The 22165-nt window shown below is 42.1% G+C and overlaps 1 long non-coding RNA gene across 4 annotated transcripts in view; it reads left to right on the forward strand.

Moving 5' to 3' along the window:
• Nucleotides 1-18974, forward strand: part of LOC110204746 (uncharacterized) — a 56311-nt gene extending 37337 nt beyond the window's left edge. Inside the window, exons 2-5 of one of the 4 annotated variants that reach the window (XR_002323407.2) lie at nucleotides 7602-7713; nucleotides 8787-9111; nucleotides 12225-12433; nucleotides 16593-18974. This is a non-coding gene — a long non-coding RNA (uncharacterized LOC110204746). Of the gene's footprint in view, nucleotides 1-7601; nucleotides 9112-12224; nucleotides 12434-16592 lie in introns of all 4 variants that reach the window. The other 3 variants (XR_013483315.1, XR_013483314.1, XR_013483316.1) reach the window with 3 other exon arrangements.
• Nucleotides 18975-22165: the final 3191 nt, after the last annotated feature.

The raw sequence follows: 22165 nt of genomic DNA on the forward strand, positions 1-22165 counted from the left end.
GAGTCAGGTGGTTATCTTTCCTCTCCTCAATGGAGATCAGAGCTTGATCACTCCTGGCCTTGTCAATGTGCCCCCCACCACCACCCTTGCTGGGAATGAAAGTGCCTTCAGGAAGAAGCAACTCTCTCCCTGGATGGGATTTCACCTTTCCTGCACTACATATGTTCCAATTGTCAGTTTGCAGCTTTGGAAAATCTGTTGAATTATGGAAGCTGGCAAACCTGGAGCCAGGAATGGGGAGAAGAAAAGGAAAATTGTTGCTGGCTTGGAGGTGGGGGTAAGGAGCTTTGAAAAGCTGATGAAATGGATGGAAAAAACACTGAACAGCTTCTAACAACAGAAGTCCCATTTTTCTTCAAATATTAACTGGCCCAACAGGTGGATGCAATAGTCTAGATGGGAAAAGAGGTGACCTGAAATGATATCTCTCTAATTCAGCCTAAGGTTGGGAGGTGGAGGGAATAAAAAGGCAAGTACAAATTCCTTAGTTTTGAGAAACATGTCCATTCTTTGAAGTTATAAACCTAATTTTATCTTACTTGATCTGCCACACTAAATTTCCTCTTGAACTATTCTTCTTACTAGCCTAGGCCTGGTGGGCAATGAATATGGTAGCCATAATATTCAAACCATTGTGGGTAGGAGAGCTTCCTCCTACCAGTCAGTAAATTCTTAGGCAAGTGATTAACTTCAAAACCTGGAGTCTACTGTGATATGCAGTCTGCCAAGGTCATGAAAAATCACTTCTGGGGGTTCTTAAATTTGAGCACTTCAAATGAGTTTATCAGGCTAATCCAGGAAGGTGGGGGTAGGGGTACTGAGACACTGTTCAGGAAGGGGACTGATGAATAGCTTTAAGAACCTGAAGGAGACCCAGAAACTCTGTTACCTGCAACCACTGTAAAAGAAGAAGGGGCAAATGACTTGGTTAGTTTTTGGTGTGAGTGAGCAGAAAGGTGGTCTAGAGTAGGAGAAGGGGAAGAGGAAGGAGGAAGAAGAGACAGAGAGGCAGAGACAGACAGAGCTTCCTAGAGTTTTGTAGGTTTGTATTACTTGTGGTAAAATGCATCACTCAGTGGCTTGTGTGCTAAGAGATATTTGAACATTCAGGATGTCACAAAGGCCCTTTATCCAAGCTTCAAAGAATAGTTTTGGAAGTGGTCACATATTCATTCAGATTTCTAAATTGGAAATCAAAGGGTCAATTGGACCAGGGTTTGAGGAGGGAGTTTTAGATTTAACACCATTATTAAAGTACACACTATAAGGATACTGCACAGCAAACTGAAAAGGCTAGATGGATCTTCTCCAGACTTCCCACACACCCATTTCCTGACTCCCACTTCTCTGACTGAACACCTCTGGGTGTTAGGGTAGGGGAGGATGATCAATCATCTGTAAAGGGGGAGAGTAGCTTGTCCTTGGCATGGCACATGGACACCAAGGTTATTCTTTAGGCACTGTAGGATCCCTCTGTCTAGACCCCATGTCACCCACACAGGGTTATTTTCAAACTCTGAAATGACAATTCAAATTATTTCTGTAGCCAGAGGTTGCTTAGGATCTGTGACAGCTGGGTTTTCCCTATCGATTATATGACACCACTGTTCATTCGCACACTTTGAGAAGACGAAAAAAGCCTCTGGGTGCACAAGGAATGCCTCTCTGGGAAAGTGCCCTGACTTCATGTGCACCCTTCTGTGGAAACAGAGGGATTGCAGTCCTGCCCTGAAATAAGGACCTCGATTTTTGCAACTGCAGGACCAGAAAACCTGGGTCAGGAGATGAATGAAGAAGCCATCAGAGTCCTCATTTTTATGGAATTGGACCTGTAAGAGATATATGCGCAAATGGAGCAGCCATTTACTGGATCTACTCAATGGTTATGTACCAATGGGAAGAGTAGGAAATTAGATAGGCATGCACATGCATGTATGCATGGCGTTAATTTTTAAAATATCCTGAGAAGCAGGTTGTGTGCTGGCTGACTGCTTGATCGCTCTGAAATTTAAATAATAATAATGACAGACACAAGTAAATGCTTGTGGGATGTGTGTCAAACAGAGCTCTACACTCTTGGTCTTGGAGGATGATGGGTGATGAAAACACACTCCCCTCCACAAAGAGGTGGAGAAATAAGGGTGCAGAATGTTGTATGTGAAGAGGTGACTTTAGTTCTTTTGCTTGACTGTGTTGCTTTGTGACAAAGGAGGGTTCAACTGTGTGAAGGAGAGAGATGGAAATAGCCAGTATAAAAATCAATAAAATTCTAAAGAAATAAAACAGAGGATTGTATGGAAACAGCTACTCATAAGTAGAACAAGAAGATCTCCTAATTTTTTGTCTTATGTTACAGTCTAACTGAAGGTAGACCATCTTCCTAATGCACCTGCATATACGATTCTTCCACTTGCTACTTGTGTTAACCTCAAGTAAGTGTTTTAATGTTCCAGAGTCTCAGTTTCCTCATCTGTAAAAGAAGGGTATTGGACTAAATGGCCTCTGAGATACCTTGTAATTTTAAATTCTATGATCCTATGTCAAAATACTTAAACAATTTCTCCCAGGGTCGATTTTAAATCTATGGCACAGGTTTTTCTGTAGATCCTAATATGCTCATCTAATTATTGAATCATACATTCTCCAGAATGCTGCCTGCCCAGCCACTTTGAATTAGCACATATTTAGAAGCCAACAGATCAAGAGCAAGGGCATATGAGTCTATAGCCCTGATGAGGCACCCAGGGGTGCACACACAAACACACACACAGGGAGGAGGAGAGGGGATCAAGCTCTGGTCTTCTGGATGAGGGAGAATGGAAGAGTGTTGAAGCTGACTTTTGCATTCATTAACTCTTCCTCTTCTGTTTGAAGCACTAACTGAAACCTGGCTCTTGGTCGGGTCTTCGTGCTTTCCTCTGCCCTGATTCCCCACCCTGTGCTCCAGCTTCTACTTCTACTCCAGGCCAAGCCCAGCCCCAGCCTCCACAGGACTCTCCTGGCCCAGCCTTCGCCCCTGCCCTTGTCTTGCCGCGGTCTTGGCCCATTCCTATTCTTCCTTAACCCCAGCCTCCCTAGGATTCCCTGCCCATATTTCATTACAGGGAAAGAGGACCTCCTGTATTGATTCCTGGTCTCCAGACCTTTGACTTGGATAATTTCTCCTTGAGTTTTGATCCCCATTGCTAGAGCTTTTGGGTTAGGCTGGCTCTAGCTCTGTCCACTTCACCCACCAAGGAATAATGAACCTCTGGCTCCTTTCCCTCTTGTCAGAGCTGGATGACTAGGAAGAAAAGAGATTTAATCTGGCCTCCATTCCTTTAAAGCAGTAGCCAAGCCAATCCAGAGGGAGTTTCCCACCCTTACCTCCCTGAGACTCTCTAGGGGGGCCATGCCTACCTGCTGGACTCAGTTTGTATGAGTGAGTGTGTACCCAGAGGAGAGCCCCGTCCCTCCCCAATAGTATTTTGCCAGCCTGGAAATACACTATAACTGTATTCATGGCAGCCTTGACAAGAGAATTGAGCTTCCAGAGCAGTTTGTAAAGACACTCATTAACTGTATGACCTTGGATGAGTCACTGCTCTCCTCTGAGCCTCAGTTTCCTCATCTGTGAAATGGGGAAAGAATCATACCCACCCAACTTTCCTTAAAGTTGTTTAATTTCTTTTAGGGGGACAGGAAGCCCCTTGTGCTTTCTTACCTGCTGAATCAGGGTGTAGAATGGGGGGATGGGGGGGAAAGAAGAAGGGAATTGGAGATACAGGACTTAGGAACCGTTTCAGGCTCTAATGAGTCTGGTGAAGGAACTGGCTTGGAGGAAATGTCCCTTGGGGAAAGGCATTGTGAAGGGATACAGATTTTGAACAGGATGGGCTTTCCCCTTTCTCTCCCCTCCCCCTTTCCCCTCTCCCTTCTCCTTTCCCTTCCCCCTCTCCCTTCCCCCTCTCAGTCTTCCCCTTCTCCCTCCTCCCTCTCCCTCCTGTTCAGCCTCAGGACTTCCCATAATGAAGCTTCGGGGTGAGCATCCACATTTTGCTTGATCAAGAAGACAAATTGTATTTTCTTTGTTGAAAAGTCCTCTAATGTCCCACCTCCTTTCATCATCTGTCTATCCACTACCCCTTATAAGCATATAAAAAAGTAAAATAAAATTTGGCCCTTTCTCCTCCCTGCCTGGATTCTGTGTCTGGACTAGTGAGACCATTTCAAGGCAATCAGAGAAGTAAGAAATAGAACAGTGAAGTGTCTCCCCAGGAATATACATGCTGCCCAGGTTGGCCTTTTAGAAGAGGTCTAAGCATGCCTGGCCATGAAGAGGGTGAGTGTGGAGTGGGGAAGAATGAACAATTAAGTAACAAGGAAAGGAGATTCTTGGGGTGACTTGGTGGTTACAATTCTCTCCTTTAAACCTTAACACTATGACCCTCTTTCCCACCCTTATCCCCATTTTTAATATCCTGGGGCACACACATATGCATACACACATACACACACATATACATACACATATACATACATATGTACATATATAACATCTTATTTTTTCCAATTACAGATAAAGAATTTTTAATACTCATTTTTTATAAGATTTGAGTTCCAATTTGATACAGTTTATGTATGTGCAATCATGTAAAACATATTTCTGGGATATATTTTGGAAGAATCTTAAGTATAGAACTGAAAGGAACTTAAGACTGATCATCTAGTCCAGATGAGGCACAGGGAGAAATTACAGAGATCTCGAGGGGGAAAAAAAAATCTAATGGCTCCCTAATGCTAACCTTACAAAAAATATTCCAACCGGAAATTGTTTGATTTTAATTGTTCAGAATAGAACTGACTGGTTCAAAATATAGATGGCAAACTTTTAGCATCTCTAACAAGAGAGATATTATTGGATAAACATTGGGCACACTAGCCACACACCACGTTGTTTGTTTGTTTGTTTTCACTCAAGCTGGCTTCACGTCTGTAAGAGTCAAACCTTCCCTGTTGTAGCATGAAATTTCCCCATTTAGGTGTATCTTGACTTAACTAAATCTGCTATATGAAAATGTAGATTTCCCTAATAGTTAAATGAATGGCTAGGTAAATCTCTGAAACTCTAAGCACACTCTACTCTTCTCTCCCTCTCCTCTGCCACCTTAGTTCCTATTTTGTTCACGAAATCTGCCCTCCTCCTTAGGCCCAGAGTCCCCTGGTCTCCTTCAGAGCCCTTAGGAAACACATTGCTTTACCTCTTGGCCTCCAAATCCTTAATTAAGCCTTGTTCCTTTCCATCTCCTTCCCAGCTTCTCACAGTCAAAGACACCTGGGATTTAGGGAGCAGAAAAGGAGGTTGCACAATAAATAAAATATTCATTCAATTGAAATGCTGAGTAGAAGCAGAGCCCTCCCACACCTGTTTGGATGAGGGCCCTGTGCCTTGCAGGTGTCCGGTTTGAGGTACCAAGGCTGGCAGGACAAGGTTGCCTAGATATGGTGGCTCACTCCTCTGCCCTTCATTTTCTGACTTCTCTGATGGAATGCCTATAGACAGATCCAAGTTAAGGCTAAACTAATTTAGAAACGGTGTCAAAGTCAGGCTAGAATAAGCCCTTCCCAGACTGGCAGCAGGCCTATCTTACAAAGCATGGAGTTGAATGTACTCTGTTTCATACCCCTGGAAATTGAGAAGGACTGGGCTCCTACTGAATGCCCTTCTCCTCGGTATTTAATTACAAAACTGGCAGAGTGAAGTCTCTGTTCTGATTAGAAGAAAATCAATCAGTGCTTATTAACCACAACAAACCAATAAAAAGAGTTAACTGGGGCAATGATATTACTCCACCTCCTCTTGTTCTGATAAACCTTAAAGCAGTGAAGGTTTTTTTGTTTGTTTGTTTGGTTGGTTGGTTTTTTTATCCCATCTAAGCATCCTTCATACCCTCGATATCACTGCCATGTTACCTAGCATCCTGACCTTTGTGTATGCTGACTTCCTGAAGCTTCTGCCTTCTGGGGAAATGAATTCTCCAGGAAGCCAGGTTTTAGGAAAAATTTTGTCTCCTGGCTTCAGAGGGCCTTGAATATCTACTTTCAGTCCTTATTTGCTCTTCCATATCATCTCATTTCAGTGGGGAGCAATTGGGGTATAGGAGGAGGAGGAAGCTGAGCCTCTGGCCTTAGACCTGTTTAGCTATAGCTCTGGGACTTCCAAAAGTCCCTCATCCTCTTTGGGCTTTGATGTCCTCATCTGCAGAGCAGGAGACCTGTACTACATACTCTAATAAGGTTCTTTTCCTCACTCACAGTTTGTGAATCTATTCTATATTTTTTGAATTGACCACAGAGGACTGGGTTACTGGTGTGGGAGCTTTGACATTAAATACCGAGCGTGTCATAGTCTATTTGGCAGAGGATTACATAAATCACTGGAAATGCTTGGGGAAGACATTCTTGTCTAGCCAGGGAGATCCAAAGAGAAGTAGCACCTTTAAGGGAATTTCCATAGTTCCTCTGCATACAAATAAACCGCTGTTTAGTAATGAGCATTTCTTGTCCAGATCCATTTCAGAAATAACATCTCACTCAATAGGAGGCTAGCAGCTCAGGAGTCTCTGCCCTGGTTTGTCTCATTCAAAGTACTCCATCGCCTCTCCCTCCCATCCCTCCCCCAGGACCTCATTTCCTGTTCCATAGTGACTCCCTGGCTGTGCCAGCCTCAGGGTCTTTCAGAAAGCCAGCCAGAACTTCCCGGCTAGGAAGGGCAATCAGTGATCATCCTTGGGGAATGAGCTGGCTCCATAGTTGGGATGAGTCATCAACCCGGCTGCCCACTCCAACACATCATGGGCCCACTTATCAGATTGAAAGACAGGTGTTTTTGTAGAAGGCTGTTAGAAGGCACAGATTAGCTTCGCTCTCTGTCTTTTTTTTTTTGAGAAAAATACAGTTTGTTGATTTTTTTTGCTTGTTTCTCACTGTCATTTCTGGATACGGTCCCCCTTGCCCCCCACCTCTGTCTTGTTGCATCCTATTCCACCCCCTACACAAACATATTGATCCCTCACTTATGACAAGAAAAACACACTAGCAGTAGTAACTGTCAGCGTGAGTAGCCAATATTCTGACTGTAGTCCTCCACCTCTCAGCCAAGTAGCGGAAGGTATGTTCTATCATTTCTCCATCATTGCCATAAATCTGAATTTGGCTGTCTTTCCAAGTCGTCTCTATTTGCATCATTGTTTGTTATGATGCATGTGGTATATTGTTCTCTCTGCAGCAATCATCTTCACTGATTTCACTACAGGGAAGAAATTATTCCCATGATGATTTTTAAAGAAGTAATATTAATTAACCAAACTTTTATCTTTTCTGTTGTAGGAGTGGAGTATTTACTCTAAACTATGAACATGTGTACATATTTTTTTAAAAATAATTGTTATTGCCTGTATTTTTTGAGTGTCCATTTCTCTATCTTTGTCATCTGTCATTTTTTTAATTGACTTTTGGTAGTTAAAAAAAATCAGGTTTGGACTAAAGACATTCTAGTTTGTTATATAACTAATGCTTTTTCAAATGCAAATGCTCCTTTTTTTTTTCTTTCCCACACCCAGACTACAGGACCTACAAGATCCAGGGATGATGGAGAAGCTTTTGCAGCCTTCCAGAAAATCAGGGTTCCGAAAAGTGGAAGAAAAAAAATTGTCCAGGAGGAATCACAGGAAAGTAACTGTTTTTCTTCTTTAAAAACTTGAGGAGATGGAGCAGTATTTAAAGAAACTTGAGTTTCAGGGTGCCCAGACTTCTAAGCAATTAAAAAGCTGATTTCTTGGTACCCCCCAGATTGGGAGCTTTTAAAATTCTAATTTCAGGCTGTCCCCCATAACAACTCTCAGTGGGATTCAGTAGAACATGTTAAATGGTTTGCTATTTGAGGTTGAACGTTGTTTGCAGGAACTTTAGGTACAAGATTCCAACAGGCAGCAAATGGGGAAGAAAAGGGCCCCCTACTTTAATGCCCATTGTTGTAGAAATAAAGGGTACATTGTATTTTTATCTCTCAGGGTCCTCTTTGATTCCTGAGTGTCTTCATGTATCATATAAATTATTTTCACCAATATCTTTAATGGGAGGCAGAACTGGCAATGTTAATACCCACACCTAGACTAATACTAATGTAGTTCCACTTTCTTTTACTCTTAATTCTGTTGTTTAACAAGAATTTAGACAAACCAAATACTATTCCCACAAGAGAAAAACAAACAAACAAACAAACAAACTCAGGGCATTTTTCTAATCAAAATAACCCTTTTGTTCATTTTTATTTTTAAATTTGAGCGTGCCAAATTGATGAATATTTTCAAGTTGTTTTCTCTTATTTTTATTTTTTGCTTTTCTTAAAAAAAAAGAGCAAGAAATCAACTATAATAATAGCATTCAAATAGATCCAGGAAGTCAAAGAAAATGCTACGTATTTGAAGAGTCTATTGGGGGTATTGTTTATCATCCCTGTCAAATGCTAACTCAGAAAGCTCAGCCCACTCTGTGCCCCCCCACCAACTTTTTATGGTGGAAGACTATGCAAGTGCAAACCTTTGGGGGCAGCGGTGTATGTTTAAGGGAGAGGACTTAATATTAACAGCTTTTGTGAGCAAAGAGCCCCAGCCTATCAGCTCATACTGAAGCAGTGCTGAGAGCAGAGCTGCGGACTCAAAACACTTTCATTCTTTATCTTGCATCTCTGCAAGGTGGGTTTTAACTTTTTTTTTCTGGATTTTTTTTTTAATTTTCCTTTTCAGTAAGAAGGATAAGCTTGGAGTATCCAGTCGCCGTGGTAACTGCCAGAAAAATCCTCCTGAAGTTTGAAGAGGTCAGCTAGCAGGGTCAACAACTCTGGCCTCTTTCTGCGCTCAGCCTGGCAGGCCCCGGCCTGCGGTTGGAGTGTCAAGCGAGGGCTAACCCTGGGAGGTGGGCCATTCCAGCTCTGATATAAATTTTTTGAGTCAGTTCACGGCTTGGACTCTCCAGGTGGCCTCCAAAATCGATGGTGACCTCCTGACCCTGTCTCACGGAGGCATAGCATCTAACCCAAGCAAGGGTTTAGCCAAGAATGACAGCTTTCCAGTGAGTGTTATTAGGACATGGCAAACAGTTTGGGGGAGCCAGAATGTAGGTGTGAGGGCTGGGGTGAGGGAGGCTCATTAAAAGCACATTAAACAGCACTTTTCAAGACCTTTTTTAGTTAAAATAAATTGCTGGTGCCAGGAATTAGGCCCACATTGGGTAATGGGCCCTTCTCTCCTCCCTAGCATCTTCTTCCATCATGGAAATGTTGGGGAGGTGTTATCAGGAACATGGTCTCCTTCCTCTCCCTACCATCCCTCTGGCCCCCAACAGGCCTTTGGGGACAAACATGAAATATAACTGCTTGGCTTATAACAGAATCCCTGTGTCCTGGAAATATATACATGCTTACTGGGCTCCAAAAAAAGCAAGCTGATTATTAAAATAGAAAATTCATCTCAGCTTTTTGCTACTTGGGTCAAATGAATGGGTCCAACTGGAAGCTTCTGTTTCAACCTGGAAAAATAAGGAGCTTAAACTAAACAAACAAAAAAAAAGCAACAGCATTTTGGAATGAAGCTAGACTAGTTACATGGTCCCAACACCTTACTGTTTTGTCAGGCAAATAGGCAGGACCATATTTGGTTACAAACATGAGAGCTGAAGATATTCTCTTCCAATTGCATGGAGAAAGGCAGGGGCCAGGGCCAACCTTCCCCCTGCCCCACAATTTTTCAGATTAAGGAGCCTGGAATGACCGTTCAGAGGTAAATGAAGTAAGAGGATAAAAAACCCCCACAAGTTGTGTCAGCTTATTTCTTTTTGAATGGGATAGCTCACGGGCAATGTCCCACCACATTATTCTTTCTGTGGGAAAAATAGCATCATTCCCTTTGACTGGTTTACTCCAAGCAAATTCAGTTGGCAAACTATAATTTTTTTTTTAAGATGACAGGGGAAGGATTCCTTTCTGATCTTTCTGAAAGAAGTAAGCACCCACAAAGATTTTTTTTTCCTATTTTCTAACTAGCTATAGAATGCAAAGTCTGAAGCTTGAAGAATACTTTCTCCAAGGAAATCCCGAGGATTTTGCTAAACCTGGAGACCTTGTGAATTTGACCAGATGACAGTTGATCCAAATCCAGCCCTTCAGGGTTGTCCTTAATTCCACCGCCCTCATTTTACACAGGAAGAAACTGAGAGCTCTAGACGTGAAATGCCTAGCTCCTGACCACACAGATAGTTAGTGGCGAGTCCAGTATTCAAACCCAAGTCTTCTGACTCCAAATTCAGCTTTCTCCACCCTCTGAACAAAAGGGGTCTGGCTAGGGGGTGAGTTGGCTGAGCCTGGATTCTTTCCTCTTGTGATTGCTGGATAGGTCTTGGTGAAAGGAGGGGCAGGGACAGTTACATACCCTCCCATTCTCTCTGGGTGGGAAGGCTGCTTTGCTTGGCTTTGCCACACATAAAATCCTTATTCGAAAACTCATCTTCAGAAAGTCTGTTCTCCAGTGGGCCAGAGAAATTGGCTCTGGAATAACAGGAACCAGAGTCCCTTATTTCGCTCACAGAGAAAATTAGGGGTGACAACAGCTTAACTCAGGGGAGATAGCAATGTTCAACAAATGCATTAATAATTCTAGCCCAAATTAATAAGAGGCACTTTCAATATCTCCCCTCCGGAGATTCCTAGGATGTTTATGTGAAAAGGACAACTTTTTAGACATTTCTTACTTGTTAAGACTGAGGAGTATTCTGGAGACTGCTTATAGTACCAGCTCCATATAGGGTGGGTGCTTCTGTCTGTGCTTTAGCGAAATTCTATAGATTGTTAGCTAGAAAAGGCCAAAGCAGCACCCTGATTTTCATTAAAAGGGAACGTTAGGAAATGTCCTAGCTGTGGGACATAGGGCAATTATTTGGTCTCTGAGTCTGTTTCCTCATCTTCGAAATGGGGATAAAACCTGAAGTATCTACTTCACTGGGTTGTTGTGAGGAGTACTTTAAGCTGTTTCCTGGTTAACTGGTATTATTTCTCAGGGATATCAATGATTTTGAGAGGTAGATTGTTTGAGTATATAGAGAAGCCACCTAGGAGCTGAAGAGATTTGGGTTGGAGTTTCATCTCAGACTACCCCAGCTAAGTGATCATTGGTATGTTATTTACATTTTTGGTGCTCTAGGCAACTTTCTAAGAAGTTCTAAGTTGCAGAGCAGGTAGCCAGCCTGCATTGGTGGCATCACTTAGGCGGCTCTACCCAATGAAATTACAGGGGTAGTCCCCATCCCCTAGCAATGATTCCATGTGCATTTATGACTTGCATTACCTGGGCTGTTGTCCCTCCACAACTTCTCAACAAGGGGAGAAGTTTTTAAATGTCCCAAAAAAATCATTGCTAAAAGGATCAGACTCCAAAAAGTGAAATGGTCCAGACTCCATTTCCCTTCCTTTCTTTGCAGAGAGCATTCTAGAAAATGGTATTTGGAAGCTAAGCTTGCCAACATGCATCTCAAAAGAAAGGTGACAAAAAGTAACTCAGGAATGCTTAACTCTTGGTCTCCAGAAAATTCCCCTGCCAGGCTTTCTCAATCTTAGCTCCAAAAATCTGGCTTTTCAACATCAGATACGAGATGACCCTATAGCCTGGATAGATTAGTACCTATCCAGAAATGCACGAACAGCCACCATATCTGGAAAGAAAGCCACAGTCTTCTAAGACCATGGCTGCTATTTGCATGATGAGGGCTTGCAGTTACAGAGTTTCTTAAGGTCCCTTGAAATGGCCTGGCTTGGGGTGGGGGGTGGGATGGGGGAGCAGTCAGACTTTCATTTGCTTGGATAAACTGTTCCCCCACCCACTTCCTCTCTCCCACTTTCAAGGTATGTAACAAAAATTCTGCAGGCCTAGAACTATTTGCCTTAAACTTTTCCCCTTAATTTAAAAAAAAAAGGTTTCTAGAACTTTTCCTGTCCTCTAAGAAAGTAAAACAGAACCTCATAGTTAATATTCTATTAAGGCAGTCAACTTTAGCATTTAGAAACTAGGCCTTGTAGAAAGTTTGGGCATTTTGACTTCCTTTCCTTGGTGAGGTGAAGGACCTGGTGTTTTATACAGGGCCACGTATGGGCCTGATGTCAACTGGTTTTGTCCAACAATCTTTCTTTGTTATAGGAAGATAACCTGGGGAAGAACACATCCAGAACTAAGATATGAAAACAAAAGACATTTATAACACTTCCAAAAAATGATCCCTCCATCACCAGCAAATCACCTGCCTTGACAGGTGTGCCTTCTGCAATCTTCATTTGGCTTCTGATTGTGCGGTCGTAATTATCAGTAAGGACATCGATTTGGAGCTGGAATTTGTGCTCTTTGGCCAAGTCAGTATCCTTCAGTGAATCTTTATTTTTGCATTTCCCTACTTGAGTACAATTAAAATGAACATCTCTTCTCATTTACGAATATGTGGAAGAGCTTGACTAATTGTCCTGGCAAGTAGACAGACCCCCAAAAGGGCTCTTAGGAGCAAGACTTCAGTGACTCCCAGTGGGACTGGAAAATCAGCTTTTTTGATTGTGGGAAGGACATATTTGGGGGTTGTTTTGGGCACGACCAATTTGACATTCTTCTCCTCCAGGATGCCAATATTTTGCAAATCTGAAACAGGGACGTGGACTGCAGGCTGTTCGCTTGCATATAGAGATGTCCCAGGTTTAAACCATCCCACCTTCTGGTGTCTATTTCATTATTATAGCTGCCTAATGGTTTAGAACCCTGTAGTTGTGGGTAAGTAACCAGCCTATTTATTTTGGACATATGTGAATTACAAAACTGTCAGTAACAAAAGTGTTTCCCCACCTCCTCTTTCCTTGCCCCCTTGCCAATACTTGAGTTACTTTTCAATACTCTTGTTTGAAAAGGTTGGGCTAAGGAACTCCAAGTAATTTGAAGAAGAATGATGATCCCTAAGAACATTTCTGTTTGAGCAGTGGGAGTTCAGTCTGAGGGATAGGTGGTAAAGAAAGTATTTCAGAAATGATTGTGATACAAAAACAGAAGACATCACAAAAACTAATTTTTAAAATCATGGGCTGAAATGGAAAAGGACACTGTGTGATTGGTAAATGTCAAAAAAAAACAGTCTAGCTGGTCATGTTTTCTAGCTTCCGCCTATAGACACCCTGGCCAGAGGTTCTCAGCTTACCAAATGATCCCCTAATGTTTAGGGGTTAGGGACGTATGACGGAAAATAGATTCAGACAATATTTTCCCATGTGCCCACAAAATTTTAGATTAATTAAAGCTGATAGTTGATTTTCATTTTAGCCCACCATGGGCAGAGAGGGAAATGATCTCTTTAGCAGCCGCAAAGAAATCTTGTCTCATTGCTGTGTGCTGCTTACATAGAAATGTATGGGAATATTTTGGAAGCTTTGCTGTATATTGTATCTGTCTGATTCAATGATCGGATTCCTCAGAATTTACTTTTTCAAACATATGGTATTACTATGTATTCACTGTGACAAGTAATTATTAATTAATGTGGGTAGGGGATACAGACTGGATTTGCAAATTCACTGATGTGGGGAGCTCAGCTAGGTGGTGAGGTGGATAAAGTGCTGGTCTTGGAGTCAGGAAGATCTCATATCTGGCCCTAGACACTTACTAGCTGTGTGATCCTGAGCAAGTCACCTCATCTCTGCCTCAGTTTTCTCCTCTGTAAAAAAGGGGTAATAATCCTTAAGCTGTTTGTAAATCTAATAGTGCTCTTAGAAGTGTGAGTTGTCATTATTGTGATTAGGACTCCATTCTCTATAGGCTTTGAGCCTCTTCAGCCAAAGGTCCACTTGCTTGTCAGTGTGTTAGCCTTCTAGGGGGCTTAAGTTCACAGTACAATGGATTCCTTTAATAATTCCTGCAGCTGGGCTTTTCTTGCAGCTCAAAAAGGGACAAATCTGACCCTAAAAAAACTACAAAATGTATTAGAGTGAGTCATAACCTTCCTGGAATATGAAAACCTGTGGGTGGGAAAGAAATTGGCACTTTCCTCCCCTCTTTTCCCCCCACAGGATATAGAGCTTAAAGGGATTCAGTACAATGGCCCAAAAAACCAACCAGGCTATCGATGGACCTTTATCGAGAAACTGCTCGGAGCCAGATGTTGTGCTAAGGACTCGGGACAGTAGGACAAAAGCTGAACCCTATGCCTCTTTTCCATGGGGGAGACAATGTATAGTAGAGAAGGGGGAAAGGAGAAGAGAGCTGATGGATAGAGAGAGACATAGATACACAATGGATAGATAAAAGGTAGATGATAGATAGATAGATAGATAGATAGATGACAGTTTGGATGGATAGATAGTTGATGGATAAAGATAAATACGTGTGTGTGTGTGTGTGTGTGTGTGTGTGTGTGTGAGAGAGAGAGAGAGAGAGAGAGAGAAGAAAGAAGAGAGCAGGTGACATGAGGTAGAGGAAAGAGTATTGAACCTGTGCTCTGGTCCCAACTTTGCTACCAATGCCAGCATAACCTTGAACATGTCCCACAGGTTTAAGGGTCATAGAGATCCTCTGATCCAACCCCTTCAGTTTATTTTTTTCCAATTCCTTATTTTTTTTTATCCCCTTATTTTGCTGAGAAGGAAATTGAGTTCCAATGAGAGCCGAGTTTCTAACCCAAGGCCTCCAACTCCATCAGCATTTCCATTGGACCCCTTTCTGTAGGCCTCAGTTCTATGACACTGCATGGTATCTCCCAACTCCCAAAGTCTCTGATCCTAAGACCTCACGTCAGTGTGGTGCTCAAAGTATTTTCATAGCCCTCATTCATATGATTGCATCAGCAGCCCTGGGAGCCTCTGCCCAGAGAAAGACTTATTATCAGCATTTTACAGATGACAAAACTGATAGGCATGAGGTCTCTTGTTCCTCTCAGTAAACAGAAGGCAAGAGCAGGTTGCATGCTGCATAAAGTTTCACTGGGTAGAAGGGAAAGGGAAAAAAGACTGGAATGGCAAACGTATACATATATTAGTTTACTTAATGAACACTTGAAATGCCAGCAATAATTAGAACATATCAGAAACATAGGCTCAGTGGGATCTTAAATATTATGAGTACAGGAAGGACAACTGTATAACTTGCTCTTTTTATTATTGGGGAAGATTAAACAAAGATGAGTACATAATTTTCAGTACTGATTTTTTCCTCTAAAATTTATACATACAATTCAGTAGGAGAAAAGTACAAAATAAGTCAGCTGTGCAAAAACTGGGGGAAACCCAAATTTTGAAGAAAAAGCACATTTTTTGGGAGCCTTTACACATGGAATGGCATTGGTTAACAGACTGATCAACCTCTGTTAAATAATATTAAGATAATTAGACACTATTTCACTACGGATCCCCATAAAAGTCCGCCATGATGAATTTAGGTCATTGTGGTCTTGGAACAAAACCTCCATTTAGAATGTTGTGGAGCCTCAGCCAAGCACACTCCTCCCTCTCTTGGACATAGGGCTACTGTAGCAGACTCCAAAAAGCTTAAGTTCATTGTGCTAATATCCTTTTAATAACTCCCCCCCCCATCATTCCAGAGATAAACAGAATCCAAGTATAGTGGAGACCATTTTCTGTTGACTTTTTATTGCTAGCTTTTGCCAGGAAGATCTGGGTTCAAATTCCACTTCAGGCATGTACTAGTTGTGTGATCCCTGGGCAAGTCACTTACATTTCCTCAACTCCAGTTTCTTTATAAAATAAGCATAATCATGGTGGCACTGAGCTAAGAGGGTTCTTGATGCTATGTTTGTTGACTGATTTCAGTGACTTGCCCATGGTGATACAGCTTGTAGGTGTCAGAGGGAGGACCTGAGTCCAGGTCTTCTTGACCTGGACAAGCCTCTAATAAACCATTTTGTCTCTTCATTTAAAATAAAGCTTTTAAAGTGATTCTTATTGCTATCTCCTTTTTCTCATGTTTTTGACCCAGTGTATGTTGAAATGGTCTGGACTAAATCACTATCCTGCAATTATTTGATATTTAATGCTCTACAGACCTAGGGTGTATCAAAGGACTGCTTCTTGTCATTGAATAAAATAATTGAGTTGTAAGCTCGTCTACAGACTCAGCGAAAACAATCTCGGGATGGCAGAGAGGACAAGGATAAATGGCATGGACCTTACCTTAATCCCCCCTAGTATTTTAATTTTTTCTGCTTGATCTCCATTTTGTGAAAATTTTTCATTCTGTGTAGTCCTGAGATTATTAGTATGCAATGTGGTGACATTTGCAAAAAACAGCAACTCATCCCTCATTTTTAGGCATTTTAAAAATAAAAAAGCTAATTTTTTTGTTTTTATTTATTTTAATCAGTGCTGTGTTCTGGCAATTGAGAGCAACAGCAGCCTGTGATATTGGTTTAGTAAAGTTCCTGATTAACTGGATTCTCAAGGCTAGTTTGGGGTTCATATTTATAGGATGGGAATCTGTTGTCTGTTAATCTAAAAATGACCACAACCTTCTGGTGTATCATTCTAGCCCTCTGATGATGTCTTCTGCTCCTCTTCTGTGAAATGGCCTTCACTGCGTTCTGCTTTTTGAGAAGGAGGCACATGGATGAATTTCTGTACTTTCTAAAGACCCTTCGATGGAGAACTTGGCAGAAGGGATGGGAAGAGTTTTGTCAATGCTCCCGTCCCTTTGGAGAAAAGATTCAAAATGGGGGAAGGGGACTGGAGCTCTCAGACCTCGGAGGCTGCAAAATAGTCCCTCCATTGCTTTTTCTCAAGAGCCGTATTTCGTGGCTATTCCCAAGTCTCTCTGCTTTTCACTTTGCTGTTTCCTCTGCGCTTTCCTATCTTTTGGTCATTCCCCATGAGCTATGATAACATATAAGGAGCTTATAGAAATACTTATCAAAATCAGCCGGACACAATGCTACACTTTCCCTCATAATGACAAGCTCCCCTAATTATGAATGACAAGTCATAAATTATGTTTAAACTGGATTTTCCACTGCAGATACTCCTCCTGCCACCCAGACAGCCTTATAAAGTTGCATTTGTGGCCTTAATCCCACTTGGATGGGTGCCCCGCTGCCTGCACTTTCCACCGCTCTGGTCCTTGCGGCTCCTCCAACAAGTGAACAATCATTGTTTCTGTACCTTATTAGGCCAGAGAGCGAAGCGGCTAGTGATGACATCGGCAGGCCCCGCAGGCAGGATTCTGGGCAGACCCAGCCAACCTCCAACAAACCCCTTTTTATCCTCCTGTTTCTAGGAAGAATTATGATGGTGGTGCCCTGCTGTTGATCAGTCAAATCTGTGGTAGGCCTAGAGATAAGTCCTGTAAGGGTGGTGTACTGTAAGACAGCAGCTCCCATTCATTAGGAGTTTGTGTGTAATAAACCACCAAAAAGAGAGAGGGAGAGAGGCAGCTGCAGAATCCAGGCACAAACAACACGACCCATTCTTAGGAGCCAAAAACTTTCTAATTTGCTGCTGGGCAGCCCTGCTCGGTGCCATCCTTCCTTCTCCCCCCAGTGGTGCCCTCGATATATTTAGAGTGGGGCTCTAAGGCTCAAGACTGCTCCTTTTGAACCCCCGTTCTTCCCTGCCCACTCCCATCCCCCAAAGAAAAGTTGCACATACTCTGACCTAAAAGGAGAAAGGGGAAAATAAGCAGCGACTACGGCAGCCCTTGTCACTGGAGCGTGCTGGCCTGGGACTTTTATTCCTGCCAATTCACTTTTCAAAAACACCATAGATTTGAGTTTGCGTTGAACATTGTTTCAGGGCACTGATTTCGGGAGGATGGTACCACCTTCCCGAGGTCCTGGGAGGGGCCCTTGGGGCTGTTTTCCATCCTGCATGAGTTTAATCTCCTTGCTAATATCTTCTTTTCAGGCAACAACAGATTCAAATGAGTAACAAAGAGAATTTGGGGAAGGGGACTGCTTCAAGCAAATAGAATTCTTGCCTCAGACGCCAAAAGACGCTGCTTTTTTTTTAACTTAAGGGAGGAAACTTTAATTTCTGTAATGTACCAGGAGGGAAAATCACAACTTTATAGAGTAGCTCACGGAGAGCAAGCCAGACATTCCTCTGGAGAGGCAGTCGCAGTTTAACAATTTCCGTTTGAAAAAGGTTTTTTAAAGTACCTGTTGTTTGCACAAAACTACTTGGGCACTGGGGCAAAGGAGCCAAAAAAAAAAAAGTCGGAGAGATCTTGCCTTCCGGGAGTTTATAGTCTACTTAGGGTAAGACGACGTGTTGCACAGATTTATTCGTTCAAGTAAGAAATTGTTAACTCCCTAACTTACGTGCCAGGCACTGAGCTGGGCATTGGGGATACAAAAACAGTTTCCATATCAGTTTCATTGATACTAGATCCCGAGGCATAGTGTTAGGACAAACCATTTCAATTCCAAAGTTTGATTTGTACAGCACTGTTCATGAGAGAGATGGAAGGGTAGAGGATAGGGTCGAGGGGGAGAGAGCAATAGTGACAGAGAGATACATACTACATAGAGCACTGGTCAATACATAGAGTCAGTACTGATTGTTGTTTGTCCTTCTTTCCCGAAAAAGACCATGACCTCAAGGAGGTGATGCCACGACATGCAAGTAAATCGGAGAGGGAGTCAGGAAGACCTAAATTTAAATCCTGCCTCTAAAATTTGCTAGCTGTTCTTTCATAAAAAAAAAGTCTCTTTTCCTTGCTGAGCCTTAGTTTCCTAATCTGAAAAATAGTGATGACATTTGTAACATTTTCCTCACAGCGGGTGTTATGAGGTTCAAATCAGATAATTATTCAAAGGACTTTGCAGAAGTTAAAGCGCTACAAAATGCCAATTACTCATTTGCTTAAAAATCATCTGTGATTTTTAAAAAATGCTGTCAGTTCTTTAATAAACTTTCTTTTTCATGCCTAAACTGGTATAAAGCAGTCCTAGCTTGGCGTGTGTGTGTGTGTGTGTGTGTGTGTGTGTGTTTCTGTGTCTGTCTTCCCTCTTCTCCTGTCTTTTCTCTACCCTATTTCCTCTCCTCTCTCCTCTCTCCTATCTCTGTGTCCGTCTCCCTCCCCTGCACCGACTCTTCCTCTGTTTCTGTCTCACTGTCTCTCTCTGTCTCTGTCTCTCTGTCTCTCTCCCTCTCCCTCTCTGTCTCTCTGTGTATCTCTCTCTGTCTGTCTCTGTCTTTCTCTTGGTCTCTGTCTCTGTCTCTCTGTCTCTCTGTCTCTCTGTCTCTGTCTCTCTCTCTCTCTCTCTCTCTCTCTCTGTCTCTTCTCTCTCTCTCTCTCTCTCTCTCTCTCTCTCACACACACACACACACACACACACACACACACACACACACACACCCTCAACCTCCAGCTACTTCGATGGAATACTGATTTTAAAAGCCAGGTGATTTTTTTTACTTTTTTTTTTTGCATGCTTTGGGTTTCCTTTATCAAGTAGGGGATCCAAATGTGGGGCAATTGGGGGATTGTCGGTGGCCAACTGGAACGCATTCCACTGGTTTTGGAATTCCTGCAGGTGTTTCCCAAGCAAAAGCCCCTTTCAGAGAGTACCATCTGCATGTGTCATGTGCCCACCGGCTCCCTCCCCTCCCAGCTGGGGTGGGGGGTGTTTGTTTGTTTGCCTGATTGACGTGGAATGACCAGGACCCTTGGTCCATTGCTTCCAACAGAGTCCTTCTGAGTTCTGGAGCTCCCTGCAGATCCACCCGCCTAAATTGTCCACGATTCCTCTCAAATGCTTCCTTCTCATGCTCTTCTGGCTTTTGAGTTGGCCTCTGCTGCTTTTCAGGCTTCACAATTTGTCAGTGACATTGATTCAAACCATAAGTTGTGCTACATTGGTGTTTTTCAACAGAACAATACAAATGAAAAGGAGTTCGTTGCCCTGCCAGTAAATATATATTACATCCTTTTAGTGGGCTGTGCTATTTAAATAAACATTAGACCATAGCATATACAGAGTGTAAATTTGGGGAGCAACCAACCAGAGGATGCTTGGAAATCTCTCTAAGTAGCATATTTTTTCAATTTTAAATAATTTCTAAATGAAAAAAAATTCTAATATGTTTTCTCCAATATGTTTTTGAAGCCATTACTTTCACAGAAGACATTGTTCCTTGTTTTTTTTCTTTCAACATATCTATCACCCAATAAATGGCATGGTGGTCCAGAAGCCCAGTAAATATACCTAGAAGTGATTTTTGCCCTCTAGTCTTCGTTGATCAAAATATATACTATGAATTTCATCTTAAAAAGTTAAATCATTTAAAAATGGGCTTCTTAGGAAAACCCTGTCTTTTTAGGACTTACAGAATAAAGAGTTAGAGGCTCTTTCTTAAACTAACTGCTCCTGCTGCTCCTGGGCTTGACAACCCCAGGCAAGGTTTCGTTATGCCTCAGTTTCCATATCCATGAAACAGAAATGATAGGGCTCACTTTCTTCCTGCTTCCTGGGAGGTTGGAGGGCTTATAAGGATTAAGAATCTTTACTAAGTGCTGGGCAAGTTCAAGTCTGATGGAATCAGATAACTGCACTATTTATGATTCCTCCAATTCATTAAACATTTCCCCAAAAGTCACTCTTTGTTACTTCATCTTGGGATTGAGGTAGCCCAGGGCTTCTAAAGGCAGTCCCAATTGAACACAAGATCTGGCAGGTCTTGACAAGTTTTAAGTATAGTTGAAAGAACTTGTAGGTGGGCAGCTAGGTGGCATGGTGGATAGAGCACCCCTGCCTTGGAATCAGGAGGATCTGAATTCAAATTCTGCCTCAGACACTTACTAGCTGTGCAACCCTGGGCAAGTCACTTAATCATACTGCCTCCCCCAAAACAACACAAACAAACAAAAAAGAACTTCTGGTATCCGATGTCTGAGAATCAATCTAGCTTAACAGTTCATCACCTACTTCAATAAGAACTTTTAATACAACATACCCAACAAAAGGTATCTAGGGTAAATGTGGATTTAGAAAGCAACCTTATTTGCAAAACATTATAGAGCATGATAGAAGATTGTTATTATTATAATAAAAATCAATTCTAGGGGTGGAGGCTGGGGCTAGGGGAGAGATAATCCTGCAGAGAGCTTGGTATTTGATCTTACTCAGCCAGATCACCTTGAAAGCACTAGTACTGGTTAAACTGAACAGATCTGCTAGTATTTCTCTAGTGATCTCTTCTCGTCTGTGACTATTGTGCAGCTAATGCATTTGGATTCTACCACCTCAATATTTTGGGGAGCAAACAACAGTGACTTTAGGAGATAAAGGTTCTGAAAGCAATTTCTTTCAGGGGAAGAGATCTGTGCAGAAGACAACACAATTTTAAAGATATTCTGGGATTATTTTTTGAGATACTTCTAAGAGGGGGAAGATTCTAAATATTCTAATTCTAAATTCTAAATATTAAGAGTGGCATTAGGAAACGGGATCGGGGTTGGACTTTGGATTTCAATGATGTAGGGAATGATATAGATGATATGGAATGATATAGATGAGGAAATTGTACCAAGACAGAGTACTTTCTCTGAAATCTATAGTTTTACAGTGTTGTCTAAGATACTGAGATGTTAAGTGCATTGTTCAGGAGTCACAGAACCAATATATGTCAAAGTAGAATTTGAACCTAAGGTTTTTGGTTCTCTGTATCTCACCTCTCAGCATGTAGGTGAAGGTCATATGACTCTAACATATGTCACCCCAGTGACTGCCAAGGTAGATCTATGGCAGTCTGTTTCCCCTTCCTCTCTGCTTCATGTGTGTTTTTCCAGACAGTCCTTTTTCAAAGAGGAAGACCTTCCCTGATCCTCATACCATTCTTTGGGCAAGGACACAGAAGGAGCAGCTTTTACCTGCCGCAACAAAGAAGGGTACTAATACCTCCCCCCAAAAAAAGGCTGAGAAGACACTAGTAGTTATCTGCCTATATGTCTATTTTCTCATTTCTCTGTCGTTTTAAGAATAATGTCCAGGTACCCATCAAGGATATCCTGGATGAAAAAATAAAATGGGAACAGGAGGATTTTTACAGATGATTTTCTGCAACAGACCACATCTTTACAGTCATACAATTGACTGAGAGTTATAG

Source organism: Phascolarctos cinereus, unplaced genomic scaffold (assembly GCF_003287225.1).
Source record: "Phascolarctos cinereus isolate Bilbo 61053 unplaced genomic scaffold, phaCin_HiC Scaffold_7;HRSCAF=346, whole genome shotgun sequence".
NCBI lineage: Eukaryota > Metazoa > Chordata > Mammalia > Diprotodontia > Phascolarctidae > Phascolarctos > Phascolarctos cinereus.